Source organism: Aricia agestis, chromosome 7 (assembly GCF_905147365.1).
Source record: "Aricia agestis chromosome 7, ilAriAges1.1, whole genome shotgun sequence".
Taxonomy (NCBI): domain Eukaryota; kingdom Metazoa; phylum Arthropoda; class Insecta; order Lepidoptera; family Lycaenidae; genus Aricia; species Aricia agestis.
The window spans coordinates 14,303,174-14,330,549 of NC_056412.1; the positions used below are offsets into that span (position 1 = coordinate 14,303,174).

The window sequence follows — 27,376 nt, forward strand, 5'->3', positions numbered from 1 at the left end:
GATAATAATAGTCTACTTGATCCATATCAGAATGAAAACTAGATCAATTCGGTAATGACTCGAGTTAGACGAGTCTGAAAAGTAGGTGTGTCCAATCAACTGAATGCTTTTGCAGGGTTTTGTAAAGCCGCCATGTTGAAAAAAGTACCGTAGCTATAATTATGGTGAACTTACAATAGCCGCAAAAATCGCCTCGAAAGAGAAAATATATCTTAGCATCATCTGTAAATCACTGATAGAAGGAATAAATTTTATACGTGGGAGAGCCATGCTTCGGCACGAATGGGCCGGCTCGACCGGAGAAATACCACGTTCTCACAGAAAACCGGCGTGAAACAGCGCTTGCGCTGTATTTCGCCGAGTGAGTGAGTTTACCGAAGGCCCAATCCCCTACCCTCCCCTCCCCTATTACCCTATTCCCTTAAAGGCCGGCAACGCACCTGCAGCTCTTCTGATGCTGCGAGTGTCCATGGGCGACGGAAGTTGCTTTCCATCAGGTGACCCGTTTGCTCGTTTGCCCCTTATTTCATAAAAAAAAGACGAATTATTGTCAATACTTTGTGCGCAACAAACTTTATACATCTAACACTGGCTATCTTTTCTTTTTACTTTGGCCTACAGATTTTGATAGTAGGACTACTTTAATTAATAGTCTTATTAACTAGCTAAATACAATATGTAGGTTTTTTTTAATGAAATAAGGGGGCAAACGAGCAAACGGGTCACCTGATGGAAAGCAACTTCCGTCGCCCATGGACACTCGCAGCATCAGAAGAGCTGCAGGTGCGTTGCCGGCCTTCTAAGGGGTAATAGGGGAGGGTACGGAAGGAAATAGGGGAGGGTAGGGAAAGGAAAAGGGTAGGGGATTGGGCCTCCGGTAAACTCACTTACTCGGCGAAACACAGCGGAAGCGCTGTTTCACGCCGGTTTTCTGTGAGGACGTGGTATCTCTCCGGTCGAGCCGGCCCATTCGTGCCGAAGCATGGCTCCCCCACGTCAAAAAAACGTCTCCCACGTCAAAGGTACACAACTAACAGCTGTTGTTATGCCGAAGATAAGAAAGCTGAAAGTTCAATTTTACAGTCCTAGCCGTTTCGTCTTCAAATTGAAATTTACATTGATTCCTAAGCTGGTGGCGGAACTACGCTATTTAATCGGTTTATGTCAAGTCAAAGTACGTCTAAACAGTATATTATAAGTTTATTGTCTAAACACACTAGCCGAAGTTCCGCGGCGGAAATTCCGCATGATTACGTCAACAATGTCAAACGCATACAATATAACGCGACGGAATTTCGGCATGGAGTGTCATCGGTAATTTAAAATATATTGCAGGCGGAATGAAGCCCAACCTCCGCCGCGGAAATTCGGCATGCTAAGGAAGATCGCAGACGGCACACTTTTTGTGTGATCAAATCTCCCTCTTAGAATCTGTTTATGTGATAGTTAGATAGATAGAACAGTCTAATCTTTTTTGAAGATATCTCGGTAGTTAAGCATAAAATAATAGTGATTATCAGACATTAAATAAAAGTTACTTACATAAAGTAAATAAAATATAAAGTAAAATTCTGAAATTGAAATGTATGAATAATTTCATAACTATTTTTCATGATCAACTAAGGCTCTTTAATGTGGCATGATACAGTGTCACATAATGCAGCTCAGTTGGCGCACTTCATCAAATATTTAGGGCAGTTGGAGCCTCGTGCCGTGCTGACGTCAATATTGGCTCCACACCACCTGCCCTGCCACCAATACCGGCCAGGGGCAGACCATTAGAGGTAGGCGGGACTTAGACACTTCCGCATTAAAAAATTCCAAATACAAAAATCATTTTAAACAACTAAATTTCTGCAAGCTGAAGAGTTAGTCTAAAGGTGTTTTTCTCCTGAATTTTTGTTTCTTTTTTGGACAAACGACGTATTTTGGGGGGTAATTTTTGAGGAAATAGTCTTGGTAACCATGGTAACGAGGTTTGTGTGGGCGAGGGGGTGTTATTTCAGGGTCTAGGTCACGCCCAGGCTGGGATGGCGCATGCGCGACTGCGCCATCAGGAACCCATCCAGAACTCAGTACCTCCTGCTGCGAAGCCTCTCGTGGGACGCGGTCTGTGCCGTGGACTGCGCCAAGTGATTTTTGCCCATTTTTTTGTCAAAGTTAAGAGTGCACGATAAAGAACTAAAGTGTTCCAGAGTTATCTTTGTGGCCGTTCCCTTTCTCTACATTTTTTAAACGGTAAGTTTTTTTATTAATTGAAGATTTTTTACTTAATATTGTTTTTCTTTACTTAGATGACCAATTTAATGCTTACGTTAGCGTTAGCAGCTCACAAAGGTCAGTGAACAAGGAAACATTTTAGAAGTGCAAAACCAACGCTACATGCACATTTCATTTCAAATAATGGAATTGATAACTTTTTATTTCTGAAACATAATAATTCAAAATACCACAATTTGGCAAAGGGAACTGTCTTATTAGGCCGTTTTATTACTTACAAGAGTTCCTACCAGAGTTTCATAAACTAAAACATATAACAATCTTAACATAACTCTTCAGCTTGTTAACTTCCTATTACCTAATTCTAGAACTGATTAGATCAATTTTAAGCAATAGGAACTGTAAAAATAGGGGGCCTTATTACTAACAGGAGTTACTTCCAGATTTTCATACCTAAACTAAAACATAGAACAATCAAAACGTAACTATAATTTTGTATAGGTACTTCCTATTAATTCTTGAGCCGCTTAGGCATTTAAACAGTTTAATCCATAAAGGTTGAACCACCGCGTGCGGATCCTTATAAAAGTTACAGTTATGTTCTGGGAACGGCTATTGGCAGGAAATTAAAAGTTGTCTATAGGGCCGAGCTAACAGTAGCCGAGTTTACCGTTCGACGGCTTACTGCTGATTATAGAGACTCTATAATAGAGGTGAGACAATATACTTGGATGCTAACAATTGTGTTGCACTTTGTAACCATAGAGTAATGTTCTTTATTTAAAGTTTAAGCTATGACGCCCGCTGATTCTATAATCAGAGGCTCTATAGCCTCTATAATAGAGGTGAGACAATATACTTGGAAGCTAACAATTGTGTTGCACTTTGTAACCTTAGAGTAATGTTTTTTATTTAAAGTTGAAACTATCATGCTCCGTAAAGTTTAAACTATGACGCCTGCAAGTCCGTTGCGCCAAAGTTCGTTTATCGCGCGGGAACCGTAAAATTTTTCGGGGTAATAAGTATCCTATGTCCTTTCCTAGGACCCAAGATATATCCATAGCAAATTTGATCAAAATCGGTTCAGTGCTTTAAGCGTTAAGTGGTAACAGAGACGCATTCGCATTTATAATAATAATTATGGATTAAAAAAATCTACTTTGTACTATGGCTTGGTACTACTAATATACAGGGTGTACCAAAATTAAGTGATAATACTTTAGGGTGTGCACGTGTTCCTTGTAGGGAGTTCACTGTGAAAGTAGCAGCGCTGAAAGACCAACATTTTTTTTCACTTTTGTATGGGGAAACTCGTGACGCTCGGGCCTTTGCCCATACAAAAGTGAAAAAAAAAATTCGTCTTTCAGCGCTGCTACTTTCACAGTGAACTCTCTACAAGGAACACGTGCACACCCTAAAGTATTATCACTTATTTTTGTTACACACTGTATATTCTGTGCTATGGCATAGTTAAAAGTTAGGTAAACTTTATTCTAAAGTCACTCTAAATTATGAGATGCCTTGGTGTGTAATTTAAAGTATAATTTCCACATTTAAGTAGTAAAGATAACTCTTATAACTCGTGTTATTCTTAATTCTGTACTTACTTAAAAAGTTAGGAATGTTAACGCGTGCCAAATTGCATTTACAAAAACTCCTCCCTAAATAAGAAGGGCCATCCATCCATTATACGGTATACCTCTGATTATACACTTAACATAGCCGTCGAACTAAAATGTTATCAGTGGCGCCATTACTTTTTTGGCTACTTGAAAGTGGAGGTCTTGAGTTTGAGTCACCTCTGACTGGTATAATTATGGTGGTCCCTCCCTGCTCTTATGACAGGAAATAAAAAAGTGGTAATACTTTACGGTATGTACGTATGTATCTCTTAAAATGTGTTTTCATAGTGAATAATCTAATCTTATATATAAAATTCTCGTGTCACAATGTTAGGCCGCGTACTCCTTCGAAACGGCTTTACTGATTTTAACCAAATTTTGTATGCATATTCAGTGGGTCTGAGAATCGGCTACTGGGTACTTTTTATATTGATAAGTGCATTTGTTGAATAAATAATAGTAAATTATTACAACTCGAGACTGACGGCGACCATTGTTTGTGCGACGGGATAGCGACGGACGTTGCCATGGTGACATACTTATTTAGTCGCTTCAATAAAATAATACGGGCGAAATACTTAATAAAATGATGGCAGAGAAACGTTTGCCGGGACAGCTAGAGTATATAAAAATAAGTCGGGTTTTCCTTCCTGACGCTATAACTCCAGAACGCACGAACCGATTTCCACGGTTTTGCATTCGTTGAAAAGGTCTCGGGCTCCGTGAGGTCTATAGAAAAAATAATTCAGAAAAAACTTCAAGAGAAAAGCAGGGAAAATAATTTTATGGCTAAACTGCGTTTGCCGCGACAGCTAGTTAATCATATTCGGATATTCGGTTTCATCACACAGCGCTCAGTGCGAAAAGCCCTCTGTTCCCTTGATATCCAAAAGTCGAGTGGGCCTGACGGAATCCCGCCTATTGTGTTGAAAAAGTGTGCTCTAGAGTTGGCTCCGGTCTTGACGCGTCTTTTTTGGCTCTCCTATTCCACTGGCATCGTCCCGGCTTCCTGGAAGACAGCCTTGGTGCACCCGATCCCCAAAAAAGGTGACCGCTCAAATCCTTCCAACTACAGACCAATCGCTATAACCTCGAAGATAATGGAATCCATTATCAATAGCCAGCTTCTTCGATACTTGGACGGCCAGGGATTGCTAAGCGACAAAAAATACGGGTTCCGTAAGGGTCGCTCGGCTGGTGATCTCTTGGCATACCTGACTCATCGTTGGGTTCAGGCAATTGAGTCGAAGGGAGAGGCATTGGCTGTTAGTTTGGACATCGCGAAGGCCTTTGATCGGGTTTGGCATAAAGCGCTGCTATCAAAGCTTCCATCATACGAGCTGCCCGAGAAATTATGTAAGTGGGTCACTAGTTTCTTAGCAGACAGAAGAATAAAGGTCGTAGTTGACGGCGAATGCTCGGAAACTCAGTCTGTTAATGCTGGTGTCCCTCAGGGCTGTGTGCTATCGCCTACTCTATTCATACTGCATATCAATGATATGTTACAAACCAACGGCATTCATTCCTATGCGGATGATAGTACAGGTGATGCTGTATATACCGTCTCACCTAATATTTCTCGGCAAAATGTCACTGAGAGTCGAAAAGAACTTGTGTCTAAGGTGGAGAATTAATTGGAGAAGGTCTCTGAATGGGGTAGACGTAGCTTAGTCCAATTCAATCACACCAAGACACAAGTCTGCGCGTTCACCACTAAAAAGTCACCAATGGTCGTTTATCCTCGTTTCGAGGGCACATCTTTAATCATCTCCCCTAGCATTGAGATACTTGGCGTCAACATATCGAGCGAAGTCCAGTTCCGATATCATCTTGAGGGTAAGGCCAAATTAGCCTCGAAGAAGCTAGGTGTTCTTAACAGAGCGAGACAGTACTTCAGTCCGGACCAACGCCTACAACTCTACAAGGCGCAGGTTCGGCCTCATATGGAATATTGTTCTCATCTCTGGGCAGGGGCGCCAAAATACCAACTGCTCCCTCTGGATCGTATCCAACGAAGGGCTGCTCTAATTGTTGACTGACATAGTGTTTTAAACAGCTTGGACCCCCTGGAATTACGCCGAGATGTAGCTTCACTCTGCATCCTCTATCGGTTGTATCACGGGGAGTGCTCTGAGGAATTGTTCGGAATCATACCACCTGCAACTTTTCGCTATCGTCCCACGCGAAAAACATACCATCCTCATCACCTTGATGAGTGGCAGTCTTCCACAATGCGTTTCTCGCGTAACTTTCTGCCGCGCACTGTAAAACCCTGGAATGAACTGTCACCAGCAGTATTTCCGCACCGATACGACCTGCAAACCTTCAAGAAAAGAGCGTATTCCCTCTTAAAAGGCCGGCAACGCACCTGCAGCTCTTCTAATGTTGCGAGTGTCCATGGGCGACGGTAGTTGCTTACCATCAGGTGACCCGTTTGCTCGTTTGCCCCCTCGTTTATTTAATAAAAAAAAAATATAGGTACCTAATGAATAAGTTTAGTAGTGAAAGTGATAGATATCTATTATTTAAAAGATAACTTTTTAATTTTTTATGTGGCAAATTTATAATTTTAATTTAATTGCAACGCTTATAATAAATAAGAGAGATTAAATTAAGAGAGAAAAAAGTAAATCGCTTATTTCATGATTAGCGCATTTAAGGTTAAATTCTATTGAAAGCTCGTCCATGGTTGCTCTTATTGGTCACTGCTTTGATGATTTTCTTAACGCAAATAGACTTACAGCCTATAAGGCTGTCCTAAAGTCATGGGCGTAGCTACCGTCGTATCTGCCGTATTTCCTGAGGGCCCCCAAACAGTTCATACTTCTAATAATATAAATGCGAATGTGAGTTTGTCTGTTACCTCTTCACGCCCAAACCGCTTAACAGATTTTACTAAAATTTGGTATGTAGATACTTTGAGCCCCGGGAAAGGACGCATGATACTTTTCATCCCGGAACTGTACAGTTACCTCTGGCTGTCCTCAAGGTGTAGCCAGTGCCGTATCTGCCGTATTTCCTGAGGGCCCCCAAACTTTATACGGGGCCCTCCCGAGGCACGCTTCTGCCTCAAGTACTAACGATTTGGGGCATGAATGAACGATTGACGGACTCGCGTTATCTCGCGACCTCACCGCCGAGAATGAGATAGCACTATCAATGAGAGATAAGGAGAGGAAGCGACATGTCGGCCAAAACTATCAAATTATTAACATGCGGTCAAGACTTTCTTTGAAAATCTATAACATCAAGTCTAAAGTATTTTTTGTAATTTTCGTTGTTTTCGTTATAAGCGCGGAATGTTAATAATAATAATCGGCCAAGTGCGAGTCGGACTCGCGCACGTAGGGTTCCGTACCATTATAAGCCAAAATTAGGCCAAAAATTGTGTTTTTTGTATGAAAGCCCCCTTTAATTTTTTATTTTATATATTCATTATACTTACCTTATTATTATAAAACACCAACATAATATAAACTATAAAGTGATGTCAGTGTTTCTTGCTATTGTAGCCGGAAGTGAGGTTGGCAGCGCACCAAGCATCGCTAAGCACATTTTCCATATTGTGTCATGTATTGCTACGTAGAAAGAATTGTGCTAAGTGTAGAATGTAGATATAAAATACTATTAGCTCCCCCTAGCTCCCCACATAATTTCTGGTCCTTTCGGTAAGTTTCCGAATCGGAATCGAACAGGAGTCGTAAACGGTAAATTACACCGCTGTGCCAATTGGAATTTTTTAAAATTCTTTTCTCAAAATGTTGAAACTTTTATAGCCCTTTCACATTCAGATCAGTATCACTCCCATCACAAACTGACAAACTGTACCTCTTTATAGATTATAGATTTGTGTTGATTGACTCTCGAACTTGAGTGGCAACTGGCAAGGTCGTAGTTTTTCGGTTTTCGTTCATATCTTCCACGTGGGACATAAGGACAATAATTATAATGTCACAACGGTCATGGTCATACCAACTTCGTCAGTTGGTCAAAATCGCGACCTACGTATTAACGTTCCCTCATGTGGGCTTATAGTGTTTATCGCAACGACCATATTTGTGTGTGAGGTCAGATGTAGGATTAAAGGACTAATGATATAAGTTAAACCATTTTTAGGTTTCCGTAGTCAACATATTATGCTGAATTAAAACGGCTAAGAAGACTGCATAAGTTATTGAGTCATAGTCAATCAACTAAAAAAATATTCGGCGAAATATAAAGGAACTTTTAGTTCAAATTCCTTTTTAAAACGTAATAAATGATGTTGTTAGTTGTGTAACACGTTATAAATGTACATTCATAGACCATACAAAAATTATCAAAAACTAGCGGTACTACGGAACCCTGCGTATTGCCCGACATGCAATTGGTCGGTTTTTTTTAAATTAAAAATGGAACACATAGCTATTGTTAACTTATAATGTTATGTATTTAGATGAAATTCAGTATACTTTGAGTCTCAGGAAAGGATATAGGAAAGTTTTTATCCCGGAAAACGCACAGATTATGTGCGATAAACGAGGTTCATTCACGAGGAGTGAGAACCGTACATTTTTCCGGGATAAAAGGTAGGTATCCTATGTCCTTTCCCGGGACTCAAATCAAAGTATCTCCGTACCTTTCAGCAAAGTTTGGGCGTGAAGAGGTAACAGATAGACAGACCGACAGACACTTTCGCATTTATAATATTATATTAATTACATAGATTTCATCGTTGTTGATGTCTTTTTATAAATTATTCCTATTTACACTGAGTATTTTACCCTATCTACAAGCGATGAGTCGGAACTCGGATAGTCTGATAAGGATTCACGTAAACAAATTCCGTCTTGGGTTTTCCTATTACAAAATATTCTGCTTAATATTTTTAACTAGGATTAAATAAAATGTGATATCTTCCCCATGGCAAATAAAATCACGAAGGTTTCGTTGCTATTTCACCTTAATTTAATAAAATACTAACTACCGCACTTAAGAGACATATGTTAATGATGATTAAGCTTCAATTTTATCATTTAATGTAACCTTATGTCAAAATCTTTATTTAATTACAATCCCCGCGTTCCATTTAGCGTTAAAAACGATCAAACCGCTCAAAATGCCTCCTATTTTGAGCGTTTTGATCGTTTTAACGCTAAATGGAACGCGGGGTATATGTTCGTTTCTGAGTGCAGTATTAAAACTTTCTGTAAAACTCTACATTAAAATATTAGGGTTAAATAATAATGACATGTCGTTGAGTGCGGCCGGTAGATTCGGCTGAAAATGTTCAATATCCTCACATAGTTTTGGGACGTTCCCTAGCTAAGGGCACGAAGACTTGTTAGCTGGCAAGTGATGAGCAAGATTTAATTTGTATTGGCAATAGGCCGGTGTGTAAGCGTGGCCCACGTCCCTCTGTAGGCGACTTTCGCAGCTGAGTCGACATTGATGTAAAATATTCAGTAGATTTACTATCACAAAATTACTAGATAATGCGCGTGGCTCCGTTCGCGTATAAGCAGTATCCCGTGGCAATCGTACGCAGATAACACAGTACACACAAAGTATCCCATTCCGTGGTCTACTCTAGTCAATTTTATGGGACTTCTTTCTTTATTTTTTTCTGCTTAAATTCAAAATGTATCAGTACATAATGCCCATCTAATATTCATAAATCGTAACTACATAGTAATAGGTAACAGACACGATTATTTTGGCGCCAGCATTCAGATCAGCAACAAGGATGTCAGTTGCCTTGTCCCAAGCCTAACCAAATCTAGAAAAGTTTGCTCTAATAACACGAAACACGAACACACAACCTCCGGACTCCGGAGTCTTGAACTCTTGTAAGGGTGAAGCCAAACGAGCGTAATTTGTGAGTTGTGAGTGGCAGAATTTTGGCTGGCAGAAATTCTGCTGCATTCAGTTTCATACAAAAGTCCTGTTTGATTCACACGAGCGTAATTTTGTGAGTCATGATTTGTATGAAAAGATATTTACGCGGCAGAAACTCTGCGACTCACAAAATTACGCTCGTTTGGCTTCACCCTAACGTCTCTTGAATTTGAGCCATCTAACCACAGCATCTAGTTATACTACATCGAGTAGCGACCAATATCTTGCATAAGTGGTGCTGGTTTTCACCAGCCCACGGCCGTGGGTTCGGTACACGTTGCGAAACCCGGCGCCCGTGGGACGAACATCGGCACCATTTCGGGACGCCCGTTTTAGATTTACTCAATTATAATTAAGTTTCACAAGATTGTGCAAAGTTATAATAAGCTACAACTTATCACGCGTATAGCAAAATCCCGCGGAAATGCTTTCGCGCGTAAAATTGCTTCTAAATTGTAACTTTGTCTCACTATTATCCTAATTTAAATGAACTGTAAGGGTAGGTTGCACCAGAGGCGTGGTTTAAGTTAAAGTTATGGTCACAGTATAGCAATATGACATGTTATGGTTAAAGGTATGGTTATAGTTAAGGCTAGCTTAACTTTGACCACAGAATTTGACAGATGTTTGTTGCGTTTATTATTTTACTGAAGCTACAGTTAATGGGATTGAGAGTATAAAAAATTGAATTATCCGTAACAGGAAAAATATTTGTTATAACAACACTGTGAAACATTTTCACAAAAAAAATTGATATAAGTATGAGCAGTTATGGTTACCGTTAAATATGGCGTCCTTAACCAAAGATTTGACATTTTGTACTGTAGTTATAGTTACATTTGTAATTAAAGTAATTTGGTGCAACCCACCCTAAGTCTTCCTCACAAATGAAATAAAAAGTATCCTTACTTTCTCGGAACTTGAAGTATCTCCGTTCTAAATTTCACCAAAATCTGTTGAGTTGTTCAAGCGTTAAGGGGTTATACATGGATAAGATAGGTAGAGCACAAATCATAATAATATAATGAGTATAGAGTAATCAAGTTTAAATAGATTGAGTTGAGCCAAATTTATAATATGCGTCAATGAGTTTTGCAAATAATGAGATATTATATATTATACATATTTTCATTTTATAATTTTTAATTCTCTAAACTTTAGAAAGAAAAGCGATCTCTACATTTCAATAGCTCAGTCAGTTATTGCAGGTCGTTGGAGTTTTATGCGGTAGGTACAAAAGGCAATATCTTCCTAACTGCTACCATAATATTATTAATTATTATGTCTATAATATCGTATCTAACTAATGATATACTTAACAAAGTAGAAGTAAAGACGACTAGGTCATTTTTAATGACCTAGTCGTCTTTACTTAAACATCAGCTTCACCACCTCCGCGTCTTCGTAACGATAATACGAGATAAAAATAATAACCACAAAACTTTTTTCAACCGCAAACCTTGTAATTTGAGTGGATGCAGCTTGGTAGTTAGTTGCTAATCTGAAATTATCTTCAGCCTACAACCACCTACGACATTATAACATCTAATAACAAGTGCGAACCGAATCGGGACGTGTTATAGAGCAATTAAACAGTCACACCCCAGTTATCGCAAAGAAGTTTCAATATTTCGGGTGAAGCAGGGAGCAGGCAAGGTTAATGACCGCCGCCGCGTGCTATTTCGAGGAGCCGAGCCGCTCCGAGCGCGCCCGATTGCGCCCGACTGCACCCGAGCGCGCCCGACGGCCGGGTAAACATAGCGAACTGTCATTCAATAATTCATTCATAAATGATCAGTGTATTTGACAAATTGACAAACGAATAATTTTTTGGGATTATGACATCTAGATAACGTTGAATCAAGCATAATCTCTGATGTTAAATAACAAAGTAGATGTTAACAATAATTAACATGTGCGGATTCGGGATTTGTAGATAATAAGTATCATTATGGGCGTATAATTATATAGCTTTGATAAGGGGAGTAGGGGGGTCCCTAACCTAACGTAAAAAAGCGGCTAAGTGCGAGTTGGAATCTTGGAATCGCTCATGAAGGGTTCCGCAGCAGCAAATAGGCGACGTGCTTAGGAAATCAAAAATATTTTTTTATATAAGTATGTACCAATGTACGATTTTAATCGGCGAGGTACATATTATATTATTGTCGAAATTGGACAAGTAAGATGGATAGTAATGGCGGGGGGGGGGGGGGTCCAGACCCCCAGGACACCCCCCTTATATACGCCCATGAGTATCATAGAATTACACGCTACCAAATTTTCTTCTGCGGACTCAATAATTTATTAAAAGAGTGGAAAAGGATACTAATTTATTTTTATGCTCAATAAATAAACAAATCAAGAGGGGCGCCGTGAATCGATCCTCCATAATTATGCAAAACCACAAAATACAAATATTATAAACTTAACCTATCAACCCCCGAGCGGTCGAATTCGACCGCGACAAAAGAATAACGATAGATTTCCAAGAATCCGATATCGAGGGATTAAAATAATCGTATAATATTAATTATGCAAAGCAGGCAGATGATACAAATTAAAAATATGTATATTGTATGTACGTACATAATTTAGTTTGATTAAATATGTTTATTATTATTTACCTGCTTAATAGGTTAAGCAGGTTAGTTAGGACTTAGGACTATAATCATTAAAGGTGTTTATTTATGTATATTTATTATTTTATAATAGGTAGGTAAAGTAGGTCGCCGTGACAACATAATTATTGTGACGTGTTACTGCGCCGCAGGCTGAAAAAGATTGGGAACCCCTGAGTTAGGGTCTCTTTCAGTCTTTCGCTCATTATGATTTATTTATCCGTAACTAAAGCGTCCGTCGATTACGAATGTAACGGAAACGAAAACAAAGCAGTTTATTGTCCTGTCAACCCATGAGCACATCTGTAGAGCATATTCCTTGCCTTTTGTTCCTGACCATGTGCCTACATTCACTCGTTTTTTTTGCCCAGTGTGTTTTCCAAGCCGTGAATGATGAAATTCTAATACGCGCTGTATCCGGTCACTCGTAGTTTTAAATTTGGAATGCTTTGTTTTTTGGCCAAGATAGTTTTGTACAATGATGAAATACTCAAACCAGATATGTTACTACCGCGCGCGTTGTGAAGCTTCAAATACGGCCCAATTGGGCCGTCTGTTGTTTAGTCTGCGTCGAGCGCAGTCACGAACGTGCCGCGTCTTGTCTTACCTAAATAAATTGAAAATGACGTCGTGCGTGTTTCGAAAATGTACCAATTATGACTCGAAAGTAAACAAAACACATGGAATCTCTTACCACATGTCTTGATTGCAATAAATACCTCGATTATTTACATTTTCAATTATTTTTTCGAACAATCTGGAAAAAATCGAATTTTCGTCATAGCTCAGGCGAAGAAAGAGACAGCGATACGATTTGACGTTTAACAATAGAACTGTCTATTTTATGTAAATGGTTTTTCGTATCTTTTGTTTCACTTATCTATGAAATTTGTCAATGTCTGCAATTTAGAATTTGAAAATTTTTCGGAAGAGATTTTAGCCGGAAAATAGTATGGACGTAACATATCTGTATAAGTAGAATATCATTGGTTTTGTAACGATATACTTAGTACCTCAATGTTGTAACGTCTATGACGTAAAATGTTGGAGTTGCAAAATAATTTGTATCAGAAATGAGAAATGGAGCCTGCGTTAGCTAGTCTTGTACAATGGCGTTATTTAGAGGTTACATTTAGAAAGCTCTAGCTACCAGTAGAGAAGGTTGGCTCTTCTTCTTAGTGAAGCCCAAGTCAAGGGAAACCTATTATAATAAAATCGTAGGAAAGTCAATTCTGTACATTGAATATAAAAAAAAAAATACTTGGGAGTTGGGACGTGATCTACAATCGATAAGATAGCCAAAAATATGGTTTTTAGAATTTTTGTCTGTTTGTATGTCCGGAATAAACTCAAAAAGTACTGAATGGATCTACTTCAAATTTTGCATGAATATTACTTAGAGCCTAGAGGTCGGGTCAACACATAGGCTACATATTATAAGTTATAACGCTATGACCTAGGGTGGGGGAGGGGCTCAAGTTTCAATATTTTTAGTTTTTCCTCATATCGCTAAAACAGTGCATCGTAGAGAAAATAATTATGTCTTCTACATAATGAAAGCTCATAAAAACTACAAAGTCTTTTACACTTTGTATCTATTTCCAATCATTGCCTTGCTATGAGCTTCTATTTTATCTATCCTACTAATCCTACTAATATAATAACGGTTAAAGTATGTGAGTTTGTGAGTTTGTATGTTTGTAATTTGTTACTGAGCGATCTGCGCGCCCCTATCCCCCTCCCTCCTGGAAATGTTGCTTATAAGAAAATGGTACTCAAAAACGTACGGTATGGTTCTATGTATGGTACTTTTTTGAGTATCATATTTTGATTAATATGCGGGGGCTTTGGTTATTTAAGGTTGGGCAGAGGAAAACTTCTGTAAACTACAAAATATAGAGTGGCCCAGGTCCACCAGACAGAGGTCAGTAAAATATCAGGTCTAATATTCTAAGAATAAAACTTACTCCAGTGTAAGTGGTGAAGGCGTGTATCCTGCGCTCGCTCGTCTGTCGTTGAAATGCTGCCAACTAGCTGACATGCTTCCTGTTTACTCCGATATAGGGTTACCAACATAACAGGAAAGTAGTTTTTAAATTTTAAATTCAGATGGTAATTAAGATACTCCTGCCGCACTTAGAGTGGAACATTAATTACTTAAATCATAGATGTAATTAATTAAAAATGACGCTCTACATTATCTGTCATACTCTTCAGTAAATTAAAGGTTAATCATCATTAAATGTCTCTGAGTACGGCAGGTAGACGTGAGCACATTGTCATTACAACGTTTGAAATGACAAATATGCGCTCCGTGAAAAAATCTTATTCCCACAACGTCGGCAAAACAATGATGTCGGGTCAGCTAGTGAAAATATAAATACTTTATACCCTTCGTGTAATTTATTTCCAATCGTAAAACATAATATTATATCCCCAACGATCGAGTAGATTCACCCGCAGCCGCTAGATACATAAATCTTTTGGCAACATTACAATTTACAATGTATTATGTACACAGTGTTATCGTGCGCCGCATTTTCAATATTATGTTAATGGGTACCTTGTTGACTCGTCACTACACGTCCTTAGAGTGACCCCAATCACTTATTTGACATTGTCAAACTGCCATAGATTAAGTAGCGTTAGAATAGAATAGAAAATATTTTATTTGTACAAATTAAAACTAAACATAAACTTAAAAAACACAATAAAGGAAACTATGTACAAATAGGCGGTCTTACTGCCTGAGACCAAATATAAAGCAGACACATAGGTTTTATAGGCGTTCGATAGAGGATAGAAGTTGTTCACTGAGGTCGCAATAGCAAGCTTCAGCGTCATGTTAGCGTAGTCCAGGATTGGAAATAGTAAGGTTTGCACTAGAGTGATTTTAGTTGGGATGGGGAGGAAATTACTCAGACGCCTGAGAGAGGCAGCAGAAACTTTTTTGCGAAGCGCTTGAACTTGTATGTTCCACGATAAAGTTTGATACATAAAAACCCCCAGATTTTTTACCGATGAGCTAAAAGGAACTATTGTTCCGTCAATGTTTATGCTCGGCAACCGAGCGAGGTCCACTTTGCTTATCAATTGTCTGCTTCCAACGGTAATACTTTGTGTTTTCGAAGTATTTAAGTTGAGGCCATAATCAAATAATAGGCCATAATAGGCACCATTGGTGTATTTTCTCCAAATCGATGATAGTTTGGGCAATATCGTGAGGTAATGAGGTAAGTGAAGTATATCTGTAAATTATCTGCGAACATATTGTGGTAGAAGGAGCCAATTATTAGGGCAATAGGAGCTACGAAAATTAAAAAAAAAGAGTGGTGACAGTACACTGCCCTGCGGAACACCAGCGAGTATATCACACCAAGATGTTGTGGTATCATCGATTTTTATACATTGACGGCGTCCAGAAAGGAAACTTTTAAACCACTCTAGTGACTCTGCTGATAGATTTAAAGAACTGAGCAATAGAAGAAGGATGTCGTGATCTACAGTGTTGAAAGCGTTACTGAAGTCTAGAAGAGTAAGGATGGTTAAATTTTGATTGTCCATAGCTAGTCACATGTCACCAGTAATTTTCACGAGCGCGGTTGACGTGCTATGCCCTGGCCGAAAGCCTGAATGCATTGGATTAAAGAGTTTGTGTTTAAACCTTATTTCAAATGCATTTTTACTATAGTATTTGACAACAGCTACTACGTTAGCAATACTTGTAGACTAAATACTTTACTATAGTCACAGCTATAGTGGTAAATGGAAAAGAATGTCATTCCTAGAGATCCAGTGTGTAGTTTCTATGAAGGGAAAGACGACCGACGACTAAATATTTACAGCCATGACAGCATATTACTATGTACAGGGTCTAATTGTTTTTGTCTATCATATCAGAAACGTCATATTTATTATGACATGACAGACAAAGATGATCCTTGTTATACATTAAAATATCGTAATTAATATGATGTCTGTCTGTCCATCTGTTACCTCCTCATGCCTAAACCGATTTTGCTGGGTATGGAGATACTTTGAGTCCTAGGAAAGGATACTTTTTATTCTGGAAAAATGGTTCCCGCGCGTTTAACGAATTTTGGCGTAACAGAGTTGTCATCTATCTTTCTTCAACTTGTTTTCATTATTAGGGACAGAAGACTTTGCCATGGCCACAACGCGTGATTTTCGTGACACGCCTTCTCTATTCGTATACCTACTCTTGTTATGCGTTATGCGTATTTTTTGTATCGGCAACACTGTTCTGAAGTGTGTAACAGTTCCGCGTGGCCTTGGCCAATGTTTTTTCACGTCGCTCGGCGAACAGATAACGCATTGTAGTTTTATCGACGGGTCCAATATTGCGATGTTTTGCACGAAGTTTGCTGCCCAAACAGAGAATTATCTACTTTTAATTTCCTGAAAATATAGAGGTGAATGATGATATTTTAAGGGGGTAATCCAATAGTAGGTGAATCTCGTGAATAAGTATTTTTTATTCAAACTGCTGCTCCAGACTTTACTGTCACATGGGCATGACAAAGATAGTGTAATATTTTCCGCCTCTTTTATCCCTTACTAGACGCTCCGCGCGTTCTCGCCCGCGTAAATTAGAAATTTTACAGACAAATTAGTCCACAAAAAATAGCCTATGATCCTTCACGTGGTCTTCTTAGTGCCAAATAACAGAAAATTGCTCCAGTAGTTCGTGAGATAAGCCCTTTCAAATAAACCCTGGTTCCGAAGGTCCTATACAGAACTCTTGAATCCTTAAATAGGTACATATTCGGGAATTTCGGCGTTGTTTCAACAACTATCCGCCGTACTCAGAGACATTAAGTTATGATTAACCTTCAATTTAATGAAGAGTTTAACAGATAATGTATGGGACTTATGTCAAAATTTTGAATTAATTACATTTAATTAGGTAATTAATGTTCCACTCTGAGTGCGGCAGTAAAAGCATAATATCAATGTGTCAATGTGTCAATTATACTAATCATCATCATTATAATAATGACATATCTTCACATTATTATCAAAACTCTTGCCTTTGATTAATAATTATTAATTACACACCATTGAATCCGGAAGAATGCCGAAATTGAAGAACTGGTGGCCCAACCCAATATAATCGGAGAAACAAAGGCTCACCGACTCCGTTGGCTGGGCCACGTGGAAAGAATGGGAGAGGATCGCGGGGTAAAAAGAGCGTATAAGGGCCGTCCAACAGGCCATCGTCCTGTTGGACGCCCCAGGTATCGCTGGAGAGATGCTGTTGAGGCTGACCTGCGTGACCTTTAAGTCAGTAACTGGCAGGAGGTAGCGCAGGACAGGGCTCAATGGCGGAAGCTCATTTCGGAGGCCAAGATCCACTTTGAGTCGCTGCGCCAGCGGAGTTAGTTAGTTACTTACACACCATTACAACATTAATGCAAATTCTACATACTAAAACACAGGTTTTGTTGGATATTGGTGCCTAAAGTAGGCGTTGCCTGTATTTCAGGACACCAGGGCCTCCGGACCAAGCTTGCAATAGGTACGGTAAAAGAACGTTATTAGGCAAATTACATTTTATAGTAAACTCCGTTCACGTTAGTATTAATTAAGTGTTTGCAGTGTGCATACGTGACTTGGTGTGTGTGCAGTGTGTGTGTGTGTGTGTGTGTGTGTGTGTGTGTGTGTGTGTGTGTGTGTGTGTGTGTGTGTGTGTGTGTCTGTGTGTGTGTCTCTCTCTCTCTCTCTGTGTGTGTGTGTGTGTGTGTGTGTGTGTGTCTGTCTCTCTCCCTCTCTCTCTCTCTGTGTGTGTGTGTGTGTGTGTGTGTGTGTGTGTGTCTGTCTGTCTCTCTCTCTCTCTCTGTGTGTGTGTGTGTCTGTGTGTATCTCTCTCTCTCTCTCTCTCTCTCTCTCTGTGTGTGTGTGTGTGTGTGTGTGTGTGTGTGTGTTTGTGTTTAAGAATTACTAATTAGTCTAAGAGATAATAATTACTTAGTTATTCTGTCTCTTCATAATTTAAAGTTTGCAGCCATTCATTCAGTCTCTTTTTACAAAATATATGCCTAAGCCCGTGATTTGCGCGTAAACTATTCAATCGATGTAAGTACGGGAACAACTATTAACTAAAGTTTACGCGGACGAAGTCGCGGGCAACGGCTAGTCCTTCATAATAATAAATTATTGTAAATTGTAAGTATATTATAATATTGTGTTCTATGAAAATGGCTTTGTATGTTAGTGGTTTGAGCGTCCGCGTCATGTCCACAGAACGCGCGCGCAGTCGAGAACCAGTTCTGTAATAATCATAATTGCGTCCTCCGTTAAGAGGATTCCACACCACCATTTTTCCCATACAAACGCTGTCCCCTGTTTCCTCCCTGGATAATGCTAGTAGAGTTATAATTTTTTTCCTGAATATCTACGGCCACTAATACAATGTCCCTATGTTTTCCTTTTTTTCATAATTTAATTATTAAATAAGATATGAACGTTCAAAAACCCAAAAAAATGGCCAGATTTTCCACTGTGTTCAAACGTCCAGAAAACAGATTTGGATAGATTATACAAAAAAAGCAAAACATAGGAACACAGCTCAAGCCTTTTTTTAATCTTTAATGAAAAAATTACATAAATCGGTTAAATTTTGGAGAAGGAATCAGGGGACAACGAATCGTTGATTTTCTGGATTTTCTGCAGTTGTCTCTATCGCGTTCTGCGGTATAGGCTTGAGGTAAGGGAGACAGCTATAGATATTACACGTACTTTTTTTTCATTTCTCTAGCTGCTGTGGTATCCTCTTAAGCGTATCCCGTGCGACGTGCGCGAACGCGTTTGTTACACAGTGTTGCCATCATTCAATTTTTTTTATATATAATAAGGGGGCAAACGAGCAAGCGGGCAAGCTCACTCTCGGCGAAACACAGCGCAAGCGCTGTTTCACGCCGGTTTTCTGTGTGTCCGTGGTATTCTCCGGTCGAGCCGGCCCATTCGTGCCGAAGCATAGCTCTCCCACGTTAACGTTACGTTGATTTCCTCAATTATTCGCAAACTGTACGAATATTACGTGATATTTCTGAAAATCGCCTAATATCGTGGAAGCACTTCGAAAATAGAAAAAAGAAGACGTCTTCTTTAAGTCTGGCCTTTAATTTTTTGTAGTAATTTTGGTATTATTTTGCTTGTTTCTTGCTATTCTTTTGTATGTTTTCACTAGTTGATGTTGTGATTACTTTTACATTTTGTATCGTTTTATGATAAGCTAATGGTTCTTCGCTTACATAACCTATGTACTTTCTAATTCACTTCGATCATCATTGAATTATAGCAGGGAATATTCTGCACAAAAATCTTTGCAGAATACTTACAGAATATTATTTGGTATCAGCTGGTATCAGGTAAGGTTGGGGAAAAAGTCTTTTCGCATTATTATAAATAATATAACTTGTCATAATGAAATATGTATGAACTTGTCATAAAATCAATTGTATCTGGCTGAAGTGGCTGATTTTGGTATCATTAAAAAGTTTTAATTTTACAGAAGACAATTCCAAATTCAAATTAGGTAAATGTGAGAATTTCATTTGTTTTTCTTAAAATGCACTCATTTTAGAATCACTATTCTAATGAAGAAATTCGATACATTTTAATATTTTATTACAGGTTTTACCTGTGCATGCAACACAAGCCGCGAAAAAAATATGTGATGTTTATGGACCTAATGCAGTATCTGTGAGAGTAGCGCAAACCGTTTTCAATCCGGAAAGGATCATGTGCATTTTGGTATATTGCTCAACAGTGATAAAATACATATAATATACTATAGATAGCTCTTAGTGAGTAAGTAAAAAAGTTATATGGCGCCCTGCCCCTAGCAACTGTACTTTTTGAAATAATGTACAGTCAACGTACAAGGCCGGAGTTACCGACGTAGTATTTGTCGTCTATGTGGTAAGATTTAGTTGCGCTTAGAAAGGTAACGGATGTCTTGTCTTAGACAGTACACCTTAGATTTATGCTCACAGTAGTAGTTTAACCCCTCCCTCATAGTGCTCACCCTTGGACGGCGGAGCAGGTAACGATGACAGAACATAAAATATAAATAGAAGATAAGTGTCGACATAAGACCGTATAAGTTTTACATAAATTGTATTAAGAACATAAATCCCTCAGCTTTAAGTCAGGGACAAGAGCATTATTAAAAAAAAAACCTTTGATGTATAGGGGAGAGGGGGATAGGGGAGTATCATATAAGGGTTCCTTGTTGACTACGGAACCCTAAAAATAATCATGCTATAATGTAACGTGATGTTATCAGCATGAAATGTATGAGCACTGATGTCACTTTTAACATGGCTCTACTCAAAAAGTACAACGAATCTTGACAAGCGCCCTATTGGTCATTAATGTACATGGGTATACCTTCCTAAAAATATACAATCCATTCCTGTTGAGCCATATACCAGAACCCATACATTTTTGCCCATCATCATTTTGATATCAAAGATGCACGTCGCTCTGGTCGCCCTGTTACGGACAAAACTGATAACCTAATAAGTAGGTGTAAAGGCACACTACTAAACAGTAGAGATGTGCCGATCATGACTTTAGCTGACTAGCCGATTAGTCGGTTGCAAAGAAGCCGACTAATCGGCCGACTAGTCGACCAAACCAATCATGATTTCGGATGTTTCCGTTACGCTTCGTTTACTGCTGATTCGCGGTTTGCGCAGCATACGCAGCCTGCGAACGTATCGGATCGTGTGATCGTCATGACTCATGATACAGTTGATGGTTTTCAGGATATATTTTTTACTGTACATCACGTGTAAGTTGTACATGTATTTTGTAATTTGCAATCTTGCTTTAATACTTAATTACCTAATTATTAAAATATAGCTACTACGGTTGAGGTGTATTTCTCTATCATTTCGACAGATGAGTTTCATGGTGATAAGTTCATGGTAACCACTCTAAGGCAACTAACTAAAGAAAGGGCTCTTTTTATTTGTATTAATATTTAAAAATTGTACCATGTAGGTATATCTTGAACTTCGACTTAGTACTAATTACTAGCTAAAAGCCGAGCCTTGTGAGGGCTCGCGTCGTCACACCTTGACTGACTGATGATAACACATCTACATATAAATAAAAATGATTATTTTAAAGCACAATAATTAATGAATAGGCATAATAGTTTTTCCGTAATGTATACCATGAAATGTTCAGGTTGTGGGATATGCTAGGGCTCGCTTCGCTCGCCATGATAATAGTTTATGGTTTATAGTAGAAAAGGCCGTATTTATTTGATGTCTCCAAAAGTTTATACTTAACTATTTAATTATTTAATTAAAACAATAACACAAAGTCGTAAACACGATTATCGACATCGAGTAGTGAAGCTGCAATGAAAATAAAAATATATATGAAGCCCTCCCACAGAAATAGTCATTTAAGAATAGATTCGCATTACCGTCTCAAAATAAATGTTGCGTTCGGTTGTAACTTGTAAAACTATAAATTACATAAAGGCTGGGGAAAAAGTTTCTTCGCATTTTATATAAAAATTCAAAAGGTTTTTTTACAAAGTTTATTTACAATAATTATTGACTAAATTATTTAGGTGCCAATTTGTGCGATAAGTTTTTGCCATCTTGTTGCTAGGGACATAATCTCATTGCTTTAAAAAACTTTTGGGGCTTCTGATGCAAAAACTGCGACAAGTGGTTTTGGCAGTCCTCTTGTGATATCAACCTGACACTGCCTAAGGAATTCTGCAGCGACCGAAACAGGTGGAAATCTGAAGGTGCAAGGTCAGGACTATACGGCGGATGCATTAACACTACCAGCCAAACTCCCGTAATTTTTGCTGAGTGGCTAAAGATGTGTGAGGTCTAGCGATATCATGGTGAAACCCCTTCTGTTGATTAATTCCGGCCGCTTTCTCTCAACTTCTTGCTTTAATCTCATCAGTTGTTCGATCGATGGTCCTGCCTGGCGGTAACAGCTCATAATGAAAAATACCCTTCCAATCCCTCCACACACACAGCATCACCTTGTTGCGAGTTAACCCGGGTTTCGTCACAGTCTGTGAAGCCTGACCGGCCTTTGACCATGATCCTTTTCACACGTTCTTGTCGTACGTGATCCACTTTTCATCACCAGTTATCAGCTTCTTCAAAAATGGTTCGGTTTCATTACGTCGTATCACTCGTAATAAAGAATCACAAATGAGTACACGGTTCATTAAGTTTCTTTCAGTGAGCTCATGAGATTTCTTGTGTACCCAGCTTTTTTCAAATGCGCCAAAACCATTTTGTGGTCAATCCCCAGTTCTTCAGCTACATCGTAACTACTATTTACTAATATGCCGATCTTGCTCCACTTTTTCAAAAATGGCATCAGTTTTGTCCGTAACAGGGCTGCCAGAGCGATGTGCTTCGTTGATATCAAAATTTCCGAATTGAAAACCGGGGAGGGAGGGCCCCCCTCTCTCCCTTCTCTAAAATTAATAATTAAATTTATTTTAATAAAATTAAAATAAATTTAATTATTAATTTTATTTTAATTTTATTATTTAATATTAAAGTACATAATTGAGGATTTCGTAAAAATTTTAAGTGTCTATATATGTTGCCATTATGCATTACGTGCCAAAAAGACCAAAAAAATAACGTTTGTTGTATGGGACCCCCCTTAAATATTAACTTTATTTTGTTTTTGGTATTTGTTGTTATGGCGGCACTAGAAATACATAATCTGTGAAAATTTCAGAAGTCTAGCTATAGCGGTTCTTGAGTTATAGCCTGGAGACAGACAGACAGATGGACAGACAGACAGACGGACAGACAATCGGACAGACAGACGGACCGACATCGAAGTCTTAGTAATAGGGTCCCGTTTTACCCTTTGGATACGGAACCCTAAAAAGGTTGAATAAAATGACCTTTAGCGTAACGAATCTTTGAATATTATGTGGCATCTTTAAAAGATCTTAATGGTTTAAAAATCAACAAAAAACTTAATAAAAGATGATAGAGATAAAATCTATGACCTCAGAATGACAGGCGGCCATCTTGTAATTTAATCCACAAGAATTTCTAAATTCTAATTTCAAATCTACGCCGAAATAAGCAAAGAACAACAGGACAAACTATATGGACTCCGTCCCCACTGTTGTAGCATCACAGAATGCGGTGGAATGAATGATTGTATGTATGAATATTATGATATGAATAAAAAAAATAATGAAATCAATTTAAACCCCAAGAAAAAGTAATATCATTTTGTATGAAAAATGTTCGGACCGCGGCGCTGTTATTGGTGAACGTTCGTTTGATTTTGTCTAATGAAAGAGAATAAGAATAAAGGAAAGATATAGTAATGTGCTTCTGTTCATTACATACCCAGTACCCACACTAACACTTTTACTTACTACCGCTTGTACGTTAGTATTTACTTTTCAAACCTCTAGCCTTTGCCTCTTGGTCCCTCAAGAGAGAGATCACTCGGGCAAAGAAACAGCACGTCAATAGAATTGGCAAGAGACTCGAGCACCTCCCTTCGGGAACCTGTGCATTCTGGTCTCTGGCCAAAGCTATTGAAGGGAATTTCTGCAAGCCAACCCTACCATCCCTACACGTAGGAAATGGATCGTTGGCCCAGGACGCAAAAGGCAAAGCCGATTTTCTGGGCAAGCTCTTTGCGTCAAACTCGACCCTAGTTCATCTAGGGTCGAGTTTGACGCAAAGAGGGGCAGAAACCGCCGACCATACCGCAATGTTCGAGCATCATGTCGGATATTCGGTTTCATCAGCGCTCAGTGCGAAAAGCCCTCTGTTCTCTTAATATCCAAAATATCAAGGGAACGGAAGGCTGACGGAATCCCTCCTACTGTGTTGAAAAAGTGTGCTCCAGAGTTGGATCGGGTCTCTCCTATTCCTCTGGCATTGTCCCGGCTTCTTGGAAGACAGCCTTGGTGCACCCGATCCCCAAAAAAGGTGATCGCTCAATTCCTTCCAACTACAGACCAATCGCTACAACCTCTCTCTTCTCGAAGATAATGGAATCCATTATCAATAGCCAGCTTCTTCGATACTTGGACGGCCAGGGATTACTAAGCGACAAACAGTACGGGTTCCATAAGGGTCGCTCGGCTGGTGATCTCTTGGCGTACCTAACTCATCGTTGGGCTTAGGCAATTGAGTCAAAGGGTGATGTATTGGCTGTTAGTTTGGACATTGTGAAGGCCTTTGATCGGATTTGGCATAAAGCGCTGCTATCAAAGCTACCATCATACGGGCTGCCCGAGAAATTATGCAAGTGGGTCACAAGTTTCTTAGCAGACAGAAGCAGTAGAAGGTCGTAGTTGATGCCGAATGCTCGGAAACTCAGTCTGTTGATGCTGGTGTCCCTCAGAGATGTTTGCTATCGCCTACCCTATTCATACTGCATATCAATTACATGTCACAGACCAACGGCATTCATTGATATGCGGATGGATAGTACAGGTGATGCTATATATACCGGCTCTCCCAATATTTCTCGGCTAAATGTCATTGAAAGTCGAAACGAACTTGTGTGTAAGGTGGAGAATTCATTGGAGAAGGTCTTTGAATGGGGTAGACGTAACTTGGTTCAATTCAACCCCGCCAAGATACAAGTCTGCGCGTTCACCACTAAAAAGTCACCAATGGTCGTATATCCTCATTTTCAGGGCACATCTTTAACCATCTGCCCTAGCATTAAAATACTTGGCCTTAACATATCAAGGAAAGTCCAGTTTCGATACCATCTAGAGGTTAAGGCCAAGTTAGCCTCGAAGAAGCTTGGTGTTCTGAACAGGGCGAGACAATTCTTCAGCCCGCACCAGCGCCTACAACTCTACAAGGCGCAGGTTCGGCCACATATGGAATATTGTTCTCATCTCTGGGCAGGGGCGCCAAAATACCAACTGCTCCCTCTGGATCGTATCCAACGAAGGACCGCTCGAATTGTTGATTGTCATAGTGTTTCAAAGAACTTGGACCCCTTGGAATTACGCCGAGATGTAGCTTCACTCTGCATCCTCTATTGGTTGTTTCACGGGGAGTGCTCTGAGGAATTGTTCTGAATCATACCACCTGCAACTTTTCGCCATCGTCTCACGCGAAAAATATACCATCCTCATCACCTTGATGAGTGGCAGTCTTACACCGTGCGTTTCTCGCGTAACTTTCTGCCGCGCACTGTAAAACTCTGGAACAAACTGTCACTGGCAGTATTTCTGGACCTATACGACCTGCAAACCTTCAAGAAAAGAGCGTAATTCCTCTTAAAAGGGCGGCAACGCACCTGCAGCTCTTCTGATGTTGCGAGTGTCCATGGGCGACGGTAGTTGCTTTCGATCAGGCGACCCGTTTGCTCAAGCAAAGTCTGGCGTCTCTACGTCGCCGCTAAACGGTGTTTTAACGTACTAGAAGCATTTTATAAAACTTCTTTCTAGTATAACTTTCTTCCTAGACTAGTTACACTTGAGCTGTCATACAATAAAATGATGAGATTATTATGATCCTTAATATAAGGTAGGTAAATAATTGCTACAGCACTGGGAAGGTTTTGTCCTATTGTTCTTTATTAATTAAGTAGTGATTATAATATGAAAATTAAATAATAGATATGCATTTTTATTGCATTTAATACTATTAAATATTTGCAAATCGATAAAAATGATATAAAATTAGGTAGTTTTGTTTGTAGTGATAATCTACATTTAGCATTTCTCGCCTCAAGTCTCTACGAATATTAAAAAAATATATCTATTTTTTCAAAATAGAAAATTTTATATTTCATGTAATTACATTTTATAATTTCTATACCAACAATATCCAAACATACTTTACTTATGAAAAGTTTTAAATACTTAATATAAATTAATATGTAGTTTAATTATCAGCAACTTTATGCAACTCAGAACTCTACATTGAGAACACTAGGTATTGAAATAACAGTTTCAATCCAGCCTTGTTCCAGCAATAAATTGTTTTTTTTTTTCAATTCTACAGTGCGAATCTTAAGTGTTTGGAAGTTTTGTTGTAAAAAAAACAAATTCAAACATCGAATTCGTCGAATCGTTTCAGGGATGGCATTATCGCGGCGTTATCAACGTTACCGAGAACACAGACCTAATGGAAGATATATGTTATACAATATACAGGGCGTTGTGTCGACCGTTTCCGGTGGTTGTTTACAAAAAAATAATCTATACTTATAATATATAAACTCGTCCTATATAATGCTGGCCATCCGAGATACTCGGCGCGATTAAAAATCGTTACAACTTCCGTTCGGCTCGGAGCGAGACACTGATAAAAAGATAAATAAAAAAATAACATAAAGATCGATGCGGCGCGGCGCTACCTGTTTTTTACTGAGTGCCCGAGGTGACTGTGATGTCTATAATATTATAATAAGAGAGAATATTCGTATAATATGTGAGCCTGCAGCCACAGTCCACACTGATATTATTTTATTACCGAACTTCTTCGTAGCAAGTTGTTGTGACTGTCAATGAATGTTATTAGCTAAAATGTTTAAATAGAGCTAAACAAGACATCGGCCTACCAGATAGAACAACATGTTACAGTTAAATGTATTTGCTGCTACTTTATGCTTAGTTTATAAAATTCTGAAAAGACTTGTCACCGCTCTCTACCTGACATTAGAAAAAACTCATAACTCTACATTTTAGAAATAGAAGTACGGCTGCTCCCAGAGAAAATTATTCATGATTTAACTTCAATTTTCGGCGTAATCACCATCATTTTTATCATTAATTTAAAGTTAAGTGCTTTTTAAGGTCTACCTCTACAATTTTAGTGGTATCATTAAAAAAAAATCTAGTAGCAAAACTTTTGTGGATAAATGAAGTGATCGCAATGTATATGCCGAACATAGCTTCTCCTCTTATAGAACCTAATTATCTTTTAGAAAGACATCATTTGTTTCAAACTTCTTTATTCTGTCGGATGTTGCCCACAATATTTACGCTTTACCACTTAGCCCGAG

At 38.8% G+C, this 27,376-nt stretch overlaps 1 long non-coding RNA gene across 1 annotated transcript; it reads right to left on the reverse strand.

The window, feature by feature from the left end:
* Nucleotides 1-17,428: 17,428 nt before the first annotated feature.
* Nucleotides 17,429-27,059, reverse strand: LOC121728592. Its single transcript, XR_006035843.1, has 3 exons — nucleotides 27,048-27,059; nucleotides 23,762-23,764; nucleotides 17,429-17,747 (listed from the first exon to the last, which is right to left on the reverse strand). It is a non-coding gene; the product is annotated as an uncharacterized LOC121728592 (long non-coding RNA).
* Between the last annotated feature and the right edge of the window lie 317 nt (nucleotides 27,060-27,376).